Genomic DNA, 18,770 nt, shown 5'->3' on the forward strand with positions numbered 1-18,770 from the left:
AGCACAAAGATGTTTTACTTAGGGACGAGGGCCGCAGCACAGCTACAAGCAGCAGGGCTAAAGAGATTAGCGCAGAGGGAAGGCCTACAACTTCACCTGGCGAGGTGGATTCCCAACTTGCTTCCAAGCCGCCCGGACCTCTACTACCAGCTAGTACCCGTGCCCCGGTCTGCCTAACCACCGCAAGTAAAGATAAGAGGAAACCGCCATTAAGTTGTGAACTGATCATTATCTGTGCCATCACCTGCACTACACCCCACAGCAACATCTATAAAATCACCACTTCCTGCCCTGGAGCTAAGCTCTGCCTGTGGAGAAATGAACCAACTCTGCTGCGTCATCATCAGCTCCAGAGGATCTGCACCGTAGCGGCGGCCCCATATAGCCGCATACCGCAGGTGGCGTCAAGAATGTTATATATATAAAACTTTAATTCCCATTTTCTCATCATTCCCTTTTATTGACCGACCTGGGTCATGGACCGGGTCACCGCCACTGTGATACCCCCAGCACCGACTGTACCGGCTACCGAGTACCCGACGGCGCCCAGGGGGCTCTTCACTAACAAAATTATAAAAACTTAAATTTAGAGTTTTAGGAGCAAAACAGTAAAAATGCAGTCACATGACAAGCATCTGCATAACTAATCATATTAACTAAATAGTTGCAAGTCAAATTTATGTATGAGATAACCAAGATGATTGTCTATAAAATGATGGTAGTCTCATGTTCAAAGCAATAGTTGATGGTGAGATATGGAGCCTGAAAATCAAAAGTTTAAAACATTGTTACTCTTTTGCTCATCAGTGTATATCCTCCATCCTGGTATAATCCTGGGCTTTTCTCTAACAAATATATAAAAAATTAAATGATTTTACTTACTTTCCATCCCTTTTCCATAGCCGGTGCAGAAGCTCCGGCTTTTCAGTTGAACGTACGTCCTCGGACTGATATCCAGCTGAAATAGCTGCTGGTGTTGGCGGGCCCCTGTCCCACACTGGCTTGGTCGCGGTCGCATTCTCTGTGACCGCAATCATTATGCTCCTGCATGTGAGGGCCATACACACTATCAAGTCACATTATGAGTTGCTGTAATGAAATGTTTGCAAATTTAATCCACCTTTGATTTCAGTCTTTTGCTTGGATTTTCAGGGGTGATTTGGAAGCCAGAATTGGTTGATGATTTTGGATTTCATTGAATATTGATATAATTTTGTTCTCAACGAATTACACAATTTATATCCTTAAATATTTCCAACTTAAGTTTATGTTTTATTGAGAACTGTTGTATAGTTTAGATGTTCTCTTAATTTTTTGAACAGTGTATTTCATGCCAGAATTGTACTGCCTGTAATGATGAAAAGTATACAATGTAAAAAAAAAAAAGATGTAATATGGGATATAACAAACATACTGTTACTGACCATAGGGTGTACCTGTACCTGAATCTGCAACTTATATTCATTTGAACGGGCTTTAAGCTACAATACCAGAGACAGCCCATGTAATGGGATCACCTGATAAAATAGAATCGTTAAGCCAGTCAGTGTGAGCAGCACGAAGTAGAGGTGTGGATGCTGCGGAGCTGGACTTGCCAAACGGCATGTGGAACAGCAAGAGCCAGTAGCACTGGATATGTAGTACAGAAGGTGGTTCAGCAGAGCTGGAAATACTAGAAATAGCAGCGTCAAATGTGCAAACAACACATGAACAGCAGAGAAGTGTAGGCAATCTGGTACCTTGATACAGGCGTGCAGTAAAACTCAGGAACAACAGTGTTGTGAGTGCGGACAGCACCAAGAATATATGGGATGAGTTAGTAATCAGGTATCTTGGTTGAGCAGAGTTCACAACCAGCAGCAGGATTAGCTGCAATAATTTAGGTTTCTGGTAAATTGATACAACAGAGTTGAGGGTGTAGACAGCGCTAGGATTAACAGAAAGTACCTTGATAGCAGAGTTAAAAGTGTGAAAAGCACCAAGAATAGCTGAGATGAGTTTGTAATCAGGTGAGAATGCAACATCGCCAGAAATAGCCGAGACAGGCTGGTCATCTGGTAATCTGACACAGCAAAATTGATGGTGCGGCCAGGATTAGCAGAGAAGAGTTGTTTTTCAAGTATCTTGTTAGTGGAGCTGAAAGTGTAGACAGCACCAGGAATAACAAGACTGAGCTTGATAGTAAAAGCTGCTTGCTGTATAACTGACAAGATAATAATACACCTGGCTGGAGATGTGCCAAGGGTGAGTCCTGACTCCTAAAAAGGACATCTTAGCAGAGTGCACTACTACCTGTATACTCAGGCAGTACTCAGCCGCATGAGCCTTCCTATAAATCCTTGGATTACGACAACAGAGGTTATCATAGAAACCCTATACAGACTATCACAGAAAGAGACAGCTGTAAAGAAAAGACGAGGCAAAGCCTGTCTCTAGAGCCGGGACATGTAACAGCCCATGAACAAGAGTGGATCTGTTTTTAGAAGAAAAAAACAGCCATTTTTTATCATATAAACTCTATAAATATAGGTGTTCTTTTAAACATCAGTGCAATGCAATCTAGATGAAGATAGATATATGCTCATTACCCTTGTAAGATTGTTAGGGTCTGTAACAATTTCTATTGCCTTTATATAAATGTAGCCAATGCAAGGTAAGTTTATCATTCACAATGTATCATTGACTGCTGGTAAATTCATCATGGGACTGTCACACCCAGCTATTCTTATTTTTTAAGCATTTTGTAACAATAGTTTATAGAAACATTTTTGTTCAAGTCATCCAGCCAATAGCTCCCTTATGATTGGTTTATATTTCTATATTTTACTGCTTTTATTGTTTTGCCAGAATTCACAGGAATGTGTTAAACAGTAAGGTGCAAGATTTGTGTCTCGTTGCTATAACCTTTCTGCCAACGTGTTGCATTAAATATAAAGTAGCATTGTAGGCATTTTTCTAATTCTTTTTTTGTGACAAATATATTTTTTCATCATGAACATGATAAATTTTAAAAGAGGATTTCTACCTGTATATATAAGGAGAGAGCAGGCAATTCCTTCAGTTTTTTCTTCAATCCATTCCCCCCAGCTCATTGAATAAGTACTTTCTCCAGTGCTAGCAACAAGGCATATTTCATCCTGTATAGCACAGCATCATCTGTATTCAAGTATATTACTTAGTAATTGCCTTGTTTTCATGGTGTAGCTTGCTTCTGTTCAGAAATTATGGCCAGGCTGCCACCAGGAATTTTGGGGCCCCATACTGGCAAAATTTTCGGGTCCCCTTGAGACTCCCGCCCGGGCTCCACCCCAGCTCCGCCTCTACTCCAGCTCCACCTGCATCCCTCTAACCTTCCACAGTCCCACCGCCCACTCTTGGAAAAACTCCACTTTCCGCACCACGTCCTCACCAATCACACATTAACAGTTCCCATCGACCACCATATCACATACATAGCCAACAGCTTTTGTTTTGGCTAAAAGATTTTTTAAGCCACCACCAAGACAAGTTAGCCTCTTCTGGTCGGGCCTTACTCTACTCTAACCTATTAAATTTTTTTATAATACCTAATACTCTTTTTAGTGTAACACCCCTTTAAACCACCTCCGTGGGTAGGGTGTTTGGTAGTTCTCACCTCAATATAGCACAGTGCCTCCACCCGAATCTTGTTGAGAGTAGTAGTGGGATGCAGGAGGGTCTTCCTCTTCTGCCAGGAGTCGACTCAAAAAACCCCTGTACACACTCCGTATACACTCACAAAGAGATGAGGTTGAAAACTTAAACAGGTTTATTGTGGAGGAAGGTAAACAGCGAATATGGTAGGGGGAATGGCAGGTAATAATGAACATACAGTATTTACAATTGACACATACAAAGAATTAGTTAAGGCTTTGCAGTTAACCTGAAAAATAGGGATGACACTCCCTTTAAGTAGCAACAACACACTCCTAGCTAACACTACTAAGCTATAAATGGCTGCAGCCTAGCCTAGGACAGCAACACAGTTCATGGTTGGGGTCCGGTTTCCGCGGGTTGTTGGAGCTCTTGGTTTATGCACATAACAAAGAAACAGAATATCCTTCAACAATAGTCCTTTTATAGCTTCAAGTGTGTGGAACCACAAGTTTCATAATAGCTCAGCAACAGTTCTCTTATTAACTCAACAGCGGAACCACAAGTCCCATAATAGCTATTCACTTCACAATTCAATTTAGCTGTTCTGTAGTCACACCGTTTCCAGTCTTAGGGCTGCAGGGTCCGGATGCATTGGACACTGTGGATGGATGGCAGAATCGGTCCCTTGGTTAGGCCAGGTGGCAACGGACATCTCCTGATAAGCTGACTGGTGTGCAGATGTGGTTTAGCTGCAGGATCATCTTCTCCCCTCACACACTGTGGGGCTGGACATTTAGCACTTACTCTGTGCCTCTGTCCCATGCGCTCCAGGATCAGACTCTCACATTTCTGACATGGTGGATTGCTGGCTTCTCTTTCACTGCTCTTTGCTCCACCCTTCTTCTCCAACCTGTTCAGCTAGTCAGTCTCTTCCTCTGCTGCACTTCCTCCTTCATGATGCAGAGAGGAGCAATGTCCACTGGGAGTTGTAGTCCAAGACAGTGCAGTGTAAGATTCACCAATGTCTGCTGCTGTGAATAGCTGTGTAATCCCAGCAATTCCATTCTCTGTACACACAGATCTTACTACAGGTGTTATATTAGGTATATATTTTTATTTGTTTTTATTTAAGGGAATGTATCACATACATTTTTAAAATGACCAATAATATCACATACAAGGGACAAATACTGTCATACCATGACCAGACCACATATTACCACCACATAGTGACCGAATAATATCACATACAGTGAACAAATACTGTCACACCATGACCAGACAACATATTACCACCACATAGAGACTGAATAATACCATATACAAGGAACAAATACAGTCACACCATGACCAGACCGCATATTACCACCACATAGTGACTGAATAATACCACATACAAGGAACAAATACGACCACACCATTACCAGATTACATATTGCCACCACATAGTGACCGAATAATACCACATACAAGAAACAAATACCACCACAGCGTGACAAGACCACATATTACCACCACATAGTGACTAAATAATACAACAAACAAGGGACAAATATTGCCACACCATGGCCGGACTACATATTACCACCACACAGTAACCGAATAATACCACATACCATGGATAAATACTGTCACTCCATGACCAGACCACATAGTGACTGAATAATACCACATATAAGGGACAAATACCGCCACACCATGACCAGATCACATATTACCACCACAAAGTGATCAAATAATACCACATACAAGGGACAAATACTGTCACACCATGACCAGACCACATATTACCACCACATATTGACCAAATAATATCACATACAAGGGACAAATACTGTCACAGGATGACCAAATTCTACAATAATGATCATTAACAAAAAAACACAATACTAATATTACCATAAGTGCCATTATACACAGGAGCTCTTTACATAGTATACAGTGTATAGTGTCAGTGTAACACACTGACTCACCGGTGATGTCTCTAGTTGAAGTCCTTCATCTTCCCTTTATTGTTCATCCAGCGCAGCCCGCCATCACTTCTTCCAGCCAGGACTCGTCTCTGCATAAAATAACACAGTTATATAGAGCACCGCTTCCAGAGCACATTCTCAATTTTTCCCCAACTTCTACACTACACCAGATGAAGAAAAAAAAGCGACATAGTGCTGCCCTGCACAGTAACAGGACCCCCCTCACTCAAAACAGTATCCTCAAAAATAAAATACATCACAGCAGTAATAATATCTATAATTAGCCCCTACAATAACAATGTCCTACATCCTGCCCCCATGTCTGACTCCATCCTGGCCCCATTGTCTCCATAATTAGCCCCTACAGTAATAATGTCCCACATCCTGGCCCCATGTCTCCGTCTGGCCCCCAATGTCTCAATGTCTCCACCCTGCCCCATTTGTCTCCATCCTGCCCCATTTGTCTCCATCCTGCCCCATTTGTCTCCATTCTGCCTCCATTTGTCTCCACCCTGCCCCCAATGTCTCCATCCTGCCCCAATGTCTCCATCCTGCCCCCATGTTTCAATTTGTCTCCATTCTGTCCCCAATGTTTTGTGACATGCAGAAGTAGTGCTGTTGCTTCAAAAGCATCCAGCAACTATTAGAAGTAACACAAGTACAAGAAAAAGGAAGTGTTGTGCTTCAGAAGCATCCAGCAACTAGAGGGGTTAACACAGTCACAGGAGACAGGGAGTGTTTTAGCAGAGCCCCAGGGGGATTGTGGGGAAGTTGTTTACTGTCTGGCTAGAGCCGAAGAGAAAGGTGGTGTATGATCTGCATCTCACAGAAGGCATGGGAACAGAATTCAGGTCAGGAGGGAAGCTAGACACAGGTCAGATGGAATCCCTGGAGTATTATCGGGCAGAAAGATAAAGACTGGAAGAAATCCTGTCATAGGGATCATCTCCCTCATCAAACCCTCCCCCACTCCATCTCCATGCAGGATAAAGAATGATGTGTACTATTGAGTCCTTGTGAAGGAAAAACCTGTGGTTGTGTATGCATTAAAACTGTGCTTGTCTGGATAGACTGTGTACTACTGTGCTGCGGAAGCTAGACACAGGTCAGATGGAATCCCTGGAGTATTATCGGGCAGAAAGATAAAGACTGGAAGAAATCCTGTCATAGGGATCATCTCCCTCATCAAACCCTCCCCCACTCCATCTCCATGCAGGATAAAGAATGATGTGTACTATTGAGTCCTTGTGAAGGAAAAACCTGTGGTTGTGTATGCATTAAAACTGTGCTTGTCTGGATAGACTGTGTACTACTGTGCTGCGAAGGAGATTGTAATGTTGTTACTAGAGCCTGTTGCTCAAAGAGACACTTAAATTGCACTGGCCGTGCCTCATTAAATGCTACTGTTCTACCGTTTCTGAGGACTCTTGTCAAATGTGTCTGGTCAGCAATTGAATCTGTCCTGTGCCTGAGAGAACTGCAGCCTATGGTCTCCCTGATTAACGGTTACCCCGGGATTCCAACGAATTCATGTAACCGGTCTCGCCCCTATCTGAACTTAGGTGGCGTAAACAGTCTCCATCCTGCCCCCATTGTTTCTATCCTGCCCCATGTCTCAATTTGTCTCCATCCTGCCCCCAATGTCTACATCCTGTCCCCAGTGTCTCCATTCTGTCTCCAATGTCTCTCCATCCTGCCCCCATAGTCCAGCTTTAGAAAAAAAAAGTAAAAAAAAAAAGTTTCTCCTTACCTTGCAGCGCTCCAGCGGCGCCCGCTTCTCCCATCACCTGAAACGCGGTCACAGGCGCATGGCAGTGACGTCATACTGGCAATTCACCCTTGTGACTGCTCATCTCTAGTGATGATCCGATGGATAATTATTATACCTACAGTAGGGAAAATAAGTGAAAATTTGATACACTGACAATTTTGCAATTTTTCCCACCTACAAAAAATGGAGAGGTCTATAATTTTTATCGTAGGTACACACTTCAACAGTGAGAGGCAGAATCTAAAAAGAAAAACAGAAAATCACACTGCATGATTTTTAAATAATTAAATTGCATTTTATTATTTTATTGCATGAAAAAAGTATTTGATCACCTACCAACCAGGAAGAATTCTGCCTCTCACAGACCTGTTAGCCGTCCTACTCTGCACTCATTACCTTTATTAATTGTACCTGTTTGAACTAGTTACCTGTATTAAAGACACCTGTCCACACACTCGATCACACTCCAACCTCTCCACCATGGCCAAGACCAAAGAGCTGTCTAAGTACTACAGGGACAAAGTTTTAGACCTGCACAAGGATGGGATGGGCTACAGGACAATAGGCACATAGCTTGGTGAGAAGGCAACAACTGTTGTCGCAATTATTAAAAAACTCAAGAAATACAAGATGGCTGTCAATCTTCCTCGGTCTGGGGCTCCATGAATGATCTTGCCTTGTGGGGTAAGGATGATTCTGAGAAAGGTAAGGAATCAGCTCAGAAGTACACGGGAGAACCTGGTCAATGACCTGAAGAAAGCTGGGACCACAGCCTCAAACATTACTGTAACACACTATGCTGTCATGGATTAAAATCCTGCAGGGCACGCAAGGTCCCCCTGCTCTCGCCAGCACATGTCCAAGCTCAGTTGCAGCTCACCAGTGATCATCTGGATGATCCAGAGGAGACATAGGAGAAAGTAATGTGGTCAGATGAGATCAAAATAGAACTTTTTGGTATCAACTCCACTCGCCATGTTTGGAGGAAGAAGGAAAACCCCAAGAACACCGTCCCAACCGTGAAGCATGGTGGGGGAAAAATCATACTTTGGGGGTGCTTTTCTGCAAAGGGTACTGGACGACTGTGACGCGCCCCCTGGGCCTGTGCTGTGCAGGGGATACCCGGAGCCGGATCGCTGGGGGTTGTAGTCCTTCGTGGCGGTGACCCGGTCCGTGCCCAGGGCGGTCAAACCAGTGGCAGTCTGAGTGTGATAACAAATGTCCGACTACGCCACCCGTGGATTGCGGTCAGTGGGGACCGCCGCTGCGCTGCAGACCGCTGAGGCTGATGTTGTATGCGCAGCCAAGTATGGGATAACTCCCCACGGGAGAAGTATTGCCTCAGGGCAGCTAGTGTGGATGATGGGAGTGATGGTGTGAGCGTCCCAGTACTTATGGTGCTGGTGCGGCGATGAAACACAGAGACGTGTGGTGCAGTTCAGGGTCTTTACTGATGGAATAACGCAGACCCTCCCGGGAGTACTGGTTAGCAGTAGGGGCCTGGTCAGTCTGTAAGCAAGTAGGATCTCCCCTGGCCAAGTGGAGTTGTAGGCCTCCCCGACTATCTGCACTCTTTCCTGGCTACCTTGCTCTATGCGGGTAGAAGTAGCCCACGTCCCTGAGTATACCGTGTGGTGCTCACCCGTATGGCTGGTGACTTGGGACCTTCCGTTAGCCTCCGCTTCACGATGGCGGTGCTGGTCCCTTGCTTGTGACCGTGCCTCTGGGCTTCTAAGGCCAGAGGACATGGAATCCCCTGCCGGTTGGATTCTGCTGGACCTGGATGTCCCCACAGCCTCGGACTCCGTGTCCGGGTTTAGTGTCTTCAGCCAAGGCGAGCTTTCTAGCTTCCAGCCTCTGGCACTCGCTCCTGCTCCTACAGAGCTCCTAGTTCTTGCTTTCCCTCTCCAGGCTCTGACTCCCAGACTCTGACTCCCCTAATCCCGCCCCAGACCCAGTTTATAAGGGCAGATTCCTCCCCTCCCAGGTCTGGGCGGGCAGTGTTGCATGCTTAGGGCTCCTGACCAGAGAAACCTCCCACTTGCTCTCAGACATAATATTTCTATTACTGTGGTAACTAGACCCCTGGGGTGCCACATTCCCCCCTAGTAAATTTTAGTACTCCAGGACTAAACACATTTTTTTAAAGAAACATAAATGCTGGGTATAAACGATAATACAATAACATATTTACAAGAAGCTTTAGTTCTTTAAAGGTCACGGTGTGTCCGCAACCGGGTGTCCATATCACCCAAGGTGAAGTTTGTGAAACAAGAGGGTTTCCATGTCACCCAAGGTGAAGCTTTAAGCGAAGTAGGGGACCTGTCCAAAGCAAACCCCTTGCGTTGGCCCTGGGCGTGGCTGCAAGGCTGAAGCTAGCTACTTTGGACCGCAAGGAGGCCACGCCAGACAGGTTTTCTCTTCCGCGGCCGTCTTCGCAAGAGGCACAATGTGCAACTATCTACAAGATTGTTCCAGTTATCCAGCGTCCATAACCTGTTAGTCCAAAGAAATCTGCAGGGTAACTGAGAAACATAATTAATAACAGGCAACAACAAAAACCATAAACATTTTCAAGAAACAGGTAAATTTACAGTGCATCACTTTATATTCTCCAGCGAGCGGGCATCTGACCTTTAGTGACTCTAGTGGACCTACGGAGCTCACTAACTGGTCCTGCACTACAGGGTGTAGGAGGTGTTATGGGTAAGCTGGGCAGCTGTCTGCGCACTCTTTGGCTCACTAGGGGCACGGCAGGCTCACTACTAGCAGAGGGTTGATTCTCCTGCGCTGCTGGTGTGGACTCTTCTGCCTCCTGGGCCGGCTGCTCTTCCAGCTCTACCTGGTCTTCTGTAGGCACTTGAGGGGCTGGCTGGAGAAAGGTGAGGACGGGCACCATGATAGCATTGTTTACTTGTGTCCAGGACCGGGGAAAGTCTCCGAGTACGGTGCTGATCATTTCCTCTTTTTCCTCTACGAGTTGAGGGTCTTCCTGATCTTCATCTGTGCTTTGCAACTTCTTGGGCCACTTTTTCAGGTGGTCTCTGGAGACAGTGGCTGTGGTCTCTCCTCCATCCTTGCTGATGACGTACACCTTTGGATTATTGTGGCTTGAGGGCAGTACGGTGTACGGGTCCTTTTCCCACTGGTCGTCCAACTTATGGAGCCGCCTTTTTCTTTTCAAGACCTGCTCTCCAGGTACCAGGGGAACAGCGGGAGCATGTTGGTTATAAGTCCTCTCCTGCCTTTCTCTTGATTGGCAGAGACTTCGCTCGACCCTCTCCTGTACTTTCCGGTACTGCTGCCGTTCTGTATCCCAGTCTGCCTCCGGCGAGGTGTCCTCGGGTATCAGGACTCCCATATCCAGGTCAACAGGCAGCTTACCAGGTTTTGCTCGCATTAGGTAAGCCGGGGTACAGTTGGTGGAACCTACCGGGATGTGGTTATACAGGTCCACCAGATCGGGCAGTTTCTCAGGCCACAGACTGCGTTCTTCCAGGGGCAATGTTTTTAGCAGATCTATCACCACCTGGTTCATTTTCTCGCAGAGTCCATTGGTTTGGGGGTGATAGGGCGTTGTTCTTATCTTCTTGCAGCCATACAGGTTGCAGAACTCCTGGAAGACCTCCGCTTCGAAGGCTGGTCCTTGGTCCGTCAGCACTTGGTCCGGGTACCCGTGTGGGCGGCAGAAGTGCAGCTGGAAGGCTCTGGCTGCTGTCTGAGCCATCAGGTCTTTGACAGGGACCACCACCAGGAACCGGGAGTAGTGATCCACGATGGTTAGGGCGTAGAAATACCCGCTTCTGCTTGGAGCCAGTTTAACATGGTCCAGAGCAACCAGTTCCAGCGGCTGCCTGGTGATGATGGGCTGCAGGGGAGTCCTCTGGCTGGCACGGTCCCTTTTTCTTAGATTGCACGGGCCACAGTCTCTACACCACCTCTCAATGGCTCCTCTCATGCCTATCCAGTAGAACCGTTCATGCAGCAGGAACTCCAGCTTCTTCCATCCGAAGTGCCCTGCCCCATTGTGGTAGGCCTCCAGCACCATAGCTGCGTCCCGTCTCGGTACCACAACCTGCCAGATCAGCTCATGTGTCCAGGAATTGACCATTCTGCGGCACAACTTCTCCTTGTAGAGAAACAGTCTGCTTTTCTCCATCCACAGTTGCTTGGTCTCTTCCGGAGCGTCTGGATCCAGGCGGGCATCAGCCTGGGTCAGCATCTCCTTCACCAGACGGACAGCGGGGTCACTGTCTTGCGTCTCTGTCTAGTTGTAGTGGGGTAAGGGGTTGAACGTAGCGGATCGCTGGCCCCTCACACGGTGGGAATACTGGGTAATCCCATGACGGTGAAACGCAGGGAGTTCGATCTCTTCCAATTCTTCTGGATCCTCCCCTTCATCCGGTAGGTTTGGCATTCTGGACAGGGCGTCCGCGTTGGTATTGGAGCGCCCTGCCCGGTATTTGATTGTGAACTCATAATTGGACAGGCGGGCCATCCGTCTCTGCTCCAGGGCACCCAGTCTTGCAGTGTCCAGGTGTGTCAATGGGTTGTTGTCCGTGTACACGGTGAACCTGGAAGAGGCAAGGTAATGCTTGAAACATTCGGTTACTGCCCACACCACTGCCAGGAACTCTAGCTTGAACGAGCTGTAATTCTCAGGGTTTCTTTCCGTGGGTCGCAGTTTTCGGCTGGCGTAAGCAATTACCCGTTCTCTCCCCTGCTGGATCTGGGACAGTACGGCCCCTAGCCCGATGTTGCTTGCGTCCGTGTGGAGGATAAAGGGCTGGCTGTAATCAGGGTACGCCAGGATTTCATCCCCCGTGAGGGCCATCTTCAGCTAGCGGAATGACTCCTCTTCCAGCTTTTCCCATTTGAAGGGTGGCTTCTGGTTTTTCGTCTTCCTGGACTGGCCTATCAGGAGGTCCTGCATAGGAGCTGCCTTCTTGGTAAAACCGGGAATGAATCTTCGGTAGTAGCCTACCAACCCGAGGAACTGCCGCACTTCCTTTATGCTGGATGGTCTTGGCCAGTCCTTAATCACGGTGATCTTGTCAGGGTCGGGGGCTACTCAGTCAGCACTCACCACGTGTCCCAGGTACTGTACCTTTGGCTTCAGTAGATGACACTTTGAGGGTTTTACCTTTAGGCCATAGTTTGCCAGGGCTTCAAACACTTCTGCCAGGTGTTCCAGATGGTCCTCATAGGTCTTGGAATAGACGATGACGTCGTCCAGGTATAGTAGGACTGTCTCGAAGTTCCGGTGTCCCAGACAGCATTCCATCAACCGTTGGAAGGTTCCTGGTGCATTGCAGAGCCCGAACGGCATACAGTTAAATTCGCTGAGTCCCATCGGGGTGGTGAATGCGGTCTTCTCCCGGTCCGCCTCTGCTACAGGAACCTGCCAGTACCCGCTAGTGAGATCCAAAGTAGAGAAGAAGTTAGCAGATTTAAATGCAGCTAAGGACTCTTCTATCCTTGGTAACGGGTACGCATCTTTGTGTGTAATACGGTTGACCTTCCTGTAGTCTACACACATTCTCATGGTGTTGTCTTTCTTTTTCACTAAGACTAGGGGAGCTGCCCAGGGGCTACAGCTGTCCCTGATTACCCCAGCCTCCTTCATGTCTTTTAACATCCCCTTGGCGTGTTGATAGTGTGCAGGGGGTACGGGTCGGTATCTCTCCTTTATGGGAGGATGGTCTCCCGTTGGGATGTGATGTTCTACCCCCTTTACTCGCCCAAAGTCTAGCGGGTGTTTGCTAAACACTCTCTCGTACTCCTGAACCACCCGGTAGACTCCCTGTTTTTGGTGTGAGGGAGTGGAGTCAGTACCCAAATGCAGTTGCTGACACCAGTCCTCCATTGGTTTCTTAGAGCCGTTACCTTCCTCTGGTTGAGATGGAGGCAAGGGTTCCACGGCCTGTACAGAGTTCTGGTTTATGGTGAACAATTTGGCTAGCGTGGCATACCGGGGCAGGTATACTTCTCTCTCCCCGATATTTATGATGCGGACGGGCACCCTCCCATGACGTACATCGACCACCCCCCGTGCTGTCAAAATGGTGGGCCTACTGTCTGAGTAGACGGGTTCTACCATTGCTTGGTAGTCTCTACCTCTCAGACCAATAGCTGCCCGGCACCAAATCATCATCTCACTTTTTGGGGGCATGGCAATAGGGAACGGGTCACACATTCTCACGCTACCTATCTCACCACCAGATAGTTCCACCTGTTGCCGTTTCATCAGTGCCCGGATCTCTTTTTGGAGGACACGCTGCTGGCTGGAACTGGCATTCTTGGCAACCTGTTGCAAAATAAGAATCACCTCTGCAAGACAGTTTTCGATTACGTTAGCACCTAGGGTTATTTTTGGGTGACTCTCGCGACGGTCAATGTCCACAATGATCAGTCCTTGTGCCGGCAGTTCAACTTTACCGACCTTGATGGTCACCTCCTTAAATCCTATCTGTGGCACGGGCTGACCTTTGCTGGCGATAATGCTCAGGTCGTCATCTGGGTAGCGGGTTATGTCCGACTCATTCCAGTACCGCTTGAAGAGCACGTACGGGATGGTGGTGACCTGTGACCCGGTGTCCAGTAGGGCACTCATAGGAATGCCGTCCAGTACCACAGGCAAGACCGGACATCCCCCTACGTATTTATCATGCCAGTTTGATGGGCCTGATGATCTTATGCCTGGGGGTTGGCCCTCTACCCCAGGTTGTGCCTGTTTAAATGACAGTACCTTGCCATATGTCCGAGTTGATTGCAGCGGCGGCAGATGGGTCGTCCGTCCTCGTTGTATCTGTCGCTGGGTCTCCCTCTGGCCGGTGGGGTCCTCCTCAGTCAGCGCCACGGGACGTCCTCCGGTCCGGATGCCAGCTGGATCTTTCCTGGAGAAGAGACCTGCAAAGACTGCACAGTTCTGGTTAGCGCGGCAACGCCGCTCTTAGTCAGCTCTTGGACCTGATGGTGCAGGTCTGTAGCCGGGTCATTGTTCAAAGCCTGCGCATCAGCTCCCACAGGCCCTGCAGACAAGGGCGTCGCGTCCTGGTGATAAGTGATAGCAGGGCGCTTGTGGGTCACAGCGCCACCTGGTGCCGGTTCTCGGAGCACCCGGATGGCTCTGTCCTTGAACTGTGCAAAGTCCAGGTCAGGGTCCTGTAAGGCCATTGCCCGCAACTGGGTTCGGTGGGCATTGCACAGTAGACCATCAATAAATTGTTCGGTCAACAGCTTGTCTTCATTTCCCACGCTGTCAAGGTCTGCCTGCTTAATGGCTCTCAGGGCCTCTTGTAGGTTTAGAGCATAGTCTCTTATACTTTCGTGTGCCCGTTGTTTGCACCCGTAAAATCTTAGTTTTATCTCGGATGAGGTTCGGGTGTCAAATGTGTCTTTCAGCCGGGCTAGTATTTCTCTGACAGTCCCCTTCTTCCCAGGTGACCCGGACTTTACCTCCCTTTGGGCTGCCCCGATTAACTGGGCCGCCAGGATGCTTACTTTTTGCTCTTCCGTGAGGGGGTATACCTGGAAGAGGCTATCCAGTCTTTCCCTAAAGTCACTTAGGGTATGTGACTCCCCTGAGTACTGGAGTAGCCAGGTTGCCCCCGGGATATAGGGCATGGTGAATGGCATGACCGCAGCAGCGGTTGCGCTGGCGGCCGGTGTGGCGGTGGAGCTCCCCTCGGTGTCCGACATCCTCCTTCCCCCCTAGTGGACCGTGGCCTACCTTGCGATGCTCTTCTTCCGTAGGCCGCGGCTCCGCAGTCAATCGTCGAGGTAGAGGACCTGGCGTCGCGCTCCGATGACGTCAGCGTCGCTCTTCCTCCCTTCCAGGACCTTGCGCAGCGTCAGTGCGTGGGGCGGAGCTTCGGATCTCACGCGCTTTCGGCGTCCACGCCCCTCTTCTTCCCGTGCGGCGTCCCGAAGATGGCGTCCGAAGGCGGGAAGCAGCTCCGGATGGCGGGAAGACGGCAGAAGACGGCGGGAAACGACCCAAGATGGCGTCCGATGGCGGGAAACGGCTCCGGACGGTGGGAAACTTCACCACAGGTAAGTATAAAAGTCTTTTTTCAGGAACGCAGTACCCGGTGGTTGTGGGCACGAAATCCTGCCGACTACGCCAAAGTTGACGCGCCCCCTGGGCCTGTGCTGTGCAGGGGATACCCGGAGCCGGATCGCTGGGGATTGTAGTCCTCCATGGCGGTGACCTGGTCTGTGCCCAGGGCGGTCAAACCAGTGGCAGTCTGAGTGTGATAACAAATGTCCGACTACGCCACCCGTGGATTGCGGTCAGTGGGGACCGCCGCTGCGCTGCAGACCGCTGAGGCTGATGTTATATGCGCAGCCAAGTATGGGATAACTCCCCAGGGGAGAAGTATTGCCTCAGGGCAGCTAGTGTGGATGATGGGAGTGATGGTGTGAGCGTCCCAGTACTGATGGTGCTGGTGAAGCGATGAAACACAGAGACGTGTGGTGCAGTTCAGGGTCTTTACTGATGGAATAACGCAGACCCTCCCGGGAGTACTGGTTAGCAGTAGGGGCCTGGTCAGTCTGTAAGCAAGTAGGATCTCCCCTGGCCAAGTGGAGTTGTAGGCCTCCCCGACTATCTGCACTCTTTCCTGGCTACCTTGCTCTATGCGGGTAGAAGTAGCCCACGTCCCTGAGTATACCGTGTGGTGCTCACCCGTATGGCCGGTGACTTGGGACCTTCCGTTAGCCTCCGCTTCACGATGGCGGTGCTGGTCCCTTGCTTGTGACCGTGCCTCCGGGCTTCTAAGGCCAGAGGACATGGAATCCCCTGCTGGTTGGATTCTGCTGCTGGACCTGGATGTCCCCACAGCCTCGGACTCCGTGTCCGGGTTTAGTGTCTTCAGCCAAGGCGAGCTTTCTAGCTTCCAGCCTCTGGCACTCGCTCCTGCTCCTACAGAGCTCCTAGTTCTTGCTTTCCCTCTCCAGACTCTGACTCCCAGACTCTGACTCCCCTAATCCCGCCCCAGACCCAGTTTATAAGGGCAGATTCCTCCCCTCCCAGGTCTGGGCGGGCAGTGTTGCATGCTTAGGGCTCCTGACCAGAGAAACCTCCCACTTGCTCTCAGACATAATATTTCTATTACTGTGGTAACCAGACCCCTGGGGTGCCACATTTGCACCTTATTGAAGGGAGGATTGATGGGGTCATGTATCGCAAGATTTTGGCCAACAACCTCTTTCCCTCAGTAAGAGCATTGAAGATGGGTCATGGCTGAATCTTCCAGCATGACAATGACCCGAAACACACAGCCAGGGCAACTAAAGAGTGGCTACATAAGAAAGCTTTTAAAGGTCCTGGAGTGGCCTAGCCAGTCTCCAGACCTGAACACAATAGAAAATTTTTGAAGGGAGCTGTAACTAAATGTTACCCAGTGACAGCCCTGAAACCTGAAAGATCTGGAGAAGATTTGTTTGGAGGAGTGGGCCAAAATCCCTGCTGCAGTGTGTGCAAACTTGATCAAGAACTACAGGAAATGTCTGACCTCTGTAATTGCAAACAAAGGTTTCTGTACCAAATATTAAGTTCTGTTTTTCTATTGTATCAAATACTTATTTCATGCAATAAAATGCAAATTGGTTATATAAAAATCATACGTGATTTTCTGTTTTTTTTTTTTAGATTCTGTCTCTCCGCTGAAGTGTACCTATGCTAAAAATTACAGACCTCTCCATTCTTTGTAGGTGGGAAAACTTGCAAAATCAACAGTATATCAAATACTTATTTTCCCCACTGTATAAAGCTGTACATTATGGTAGCCAAAGAGCAATCATCAACTGGTCTTTCTGAAGAGTCTTCTATTTTTCATACCTAGATTTACACTTCCCGTTTTGTTCAAATATTTTTGGTCTTTGGTTTAGGCTTATCTATCACCAGGTTTTTCCAATATAAAGTATGCCCACCACCTTTAAGGCCTTTTTTACAGCATTTCTAGTACGCTGTATGTAAGTCCCCAAGCCGCTCTACATAGCACAAAAAAGACCATTTATTATACCCACAAATAGTGCGGTCCGGTCTGATGGGCATCGCTGGTCTTGATCCAGCTCCTCCTCTCTTTCTACAATCGCTGTCCTTCTTCCCTGCTTCATGTGGATGACACATCCTACGTCAGCCAGGATGTGTTGGGAATTTGGTCAAGAATAATGTTGTCCTCATTGCTGAGAAATCAGGCAGATACTTATCGTTCTTGCAATACCATCGGGAGGCTGCTGATTGTCTCCACAATTCTTTTGTTGCAGGATAATGATCTCAAACATACAGCAAATATCATTAATAACTATCTTCAGCATACAAAAGAACAATGCGGCCTGGAAGTGATGATATGACCAGAACAGAGCCCTGATCTCAACATCATTGAGTCTGTCTGAGATTACATGACAAGAAAAGTATTTGTGCAATACAACATCTACAGAAGATCTGTGGTTGGGTCTCCAAGATGTTGAGAATGACCTCCCTTCCAAGTTCCTTCAAAAACTGTGCAAATTTCTCTAGAAGAATTGATGTCAAAGGGTGGTCACACCAAATATTGATCTGATTTAGATTTCTCTTTTGTTCACACATTATGCATTCTGTTAATTTATTACAAATTAAAAAAATACAAGTGTTAATAGTTAAACCATTCTTACTTTGCAGTATTTTTTCCACATGTACCGAAAAAAGAAAAACCTTGTGAACAGTACGGTATATGCATATGATTGGTATGGTCTGATCGTTTAGGTTTGCTGGTTTTATGATTTTTAATAATCTATGAGTCCAAAAGTACCAATATGCTAGTAATACAATATTGTATGTTGTTGTTAGAAAGTTATTGCTATAATTCACAAGATGCCTCAATTCAATAAATGCTGTTTGTAATACCATATGGTAGGTTAATAACAGTGTCAATATGAAAAATATGCTATATAGTGAGCAAATAGCAATGGAGCCAGCATTAGGGTTCAAATATCACAACCAAAGTACTAACTACTGTACTTGGTGCAACCTTCACCAACCATATATATCAATCGTCACAGCAGGTATAATAGGCTCTGTGTACTTACCCCTAAATATTCTTCTTTCTCTCTGTCCCTAGCCTGCTCCATTAAAACTGTAAGGAGGTATGTTGTTTTCAGCTGACTACTCAGATTGATTAGCGTACTTTGCAATTCAAGAAACAATAACTGATTTTAGCAGTTATTAAAATTTCAGAAATGTCAGTCGTGGCCAACGGCTCGTAGCAGTTAGAATATGACAGTGAAAGGGAGAGTTTGTCAGTGGTAGTTGTCTCATTCAATAGGGGTTATGGAGCCCTTTAGATTATGAAGAGCTAGGGGCGACTGCACCTTCTGCACCTAATTTCGTTTGATAAGGAGCACAGTAATGTGTCTAGACTAACTGT

The 18,770-nt window shown here is 47.5% G+C and overlaps 1 long non-coding RNA gene across 1 annotated transcript in view; it reads left to right on the forward strand.

Annotated features, from left to right (window-relative positions):
- LOC141153202 (uncharacterized) overlaps positions 1 to 18,013 on the forward strand; it is a 56,484-nt gene extending 38,471 nt beyond the window's left edge. Inside the window, exon 2 of the long non-coding RNA XR_012247261.1 lies at positions 17,632 to 18,013. This is a non-coding gene — a long non-coding RNA (uncharacterized lncRNA). The remainder of the gene's footprint in view (positions 1 to 17,631) is intronic.
- Positions 18,014 to 18,770: the final 757 nt, after the last annotated feature.

This window comes from Phyllobates terribilis, unplaced genomic scaffold, assembly GCF_046119375.1.
Source record: "Phyllobates terribilis strain yellow unplaced genomic scaffold, ASM4611937v1 Scaffold_7__3_contigs__length_470593459, whole genome shotgun sequence".
In the NCBI taxonomy this organism is placed as follows: domain Eukaryota; kingdom Metazoa; phylum Chordata; class Amphibia; order Anura; family Dendrobatidae; genus Phyllobates; species Phyllobates terribilis.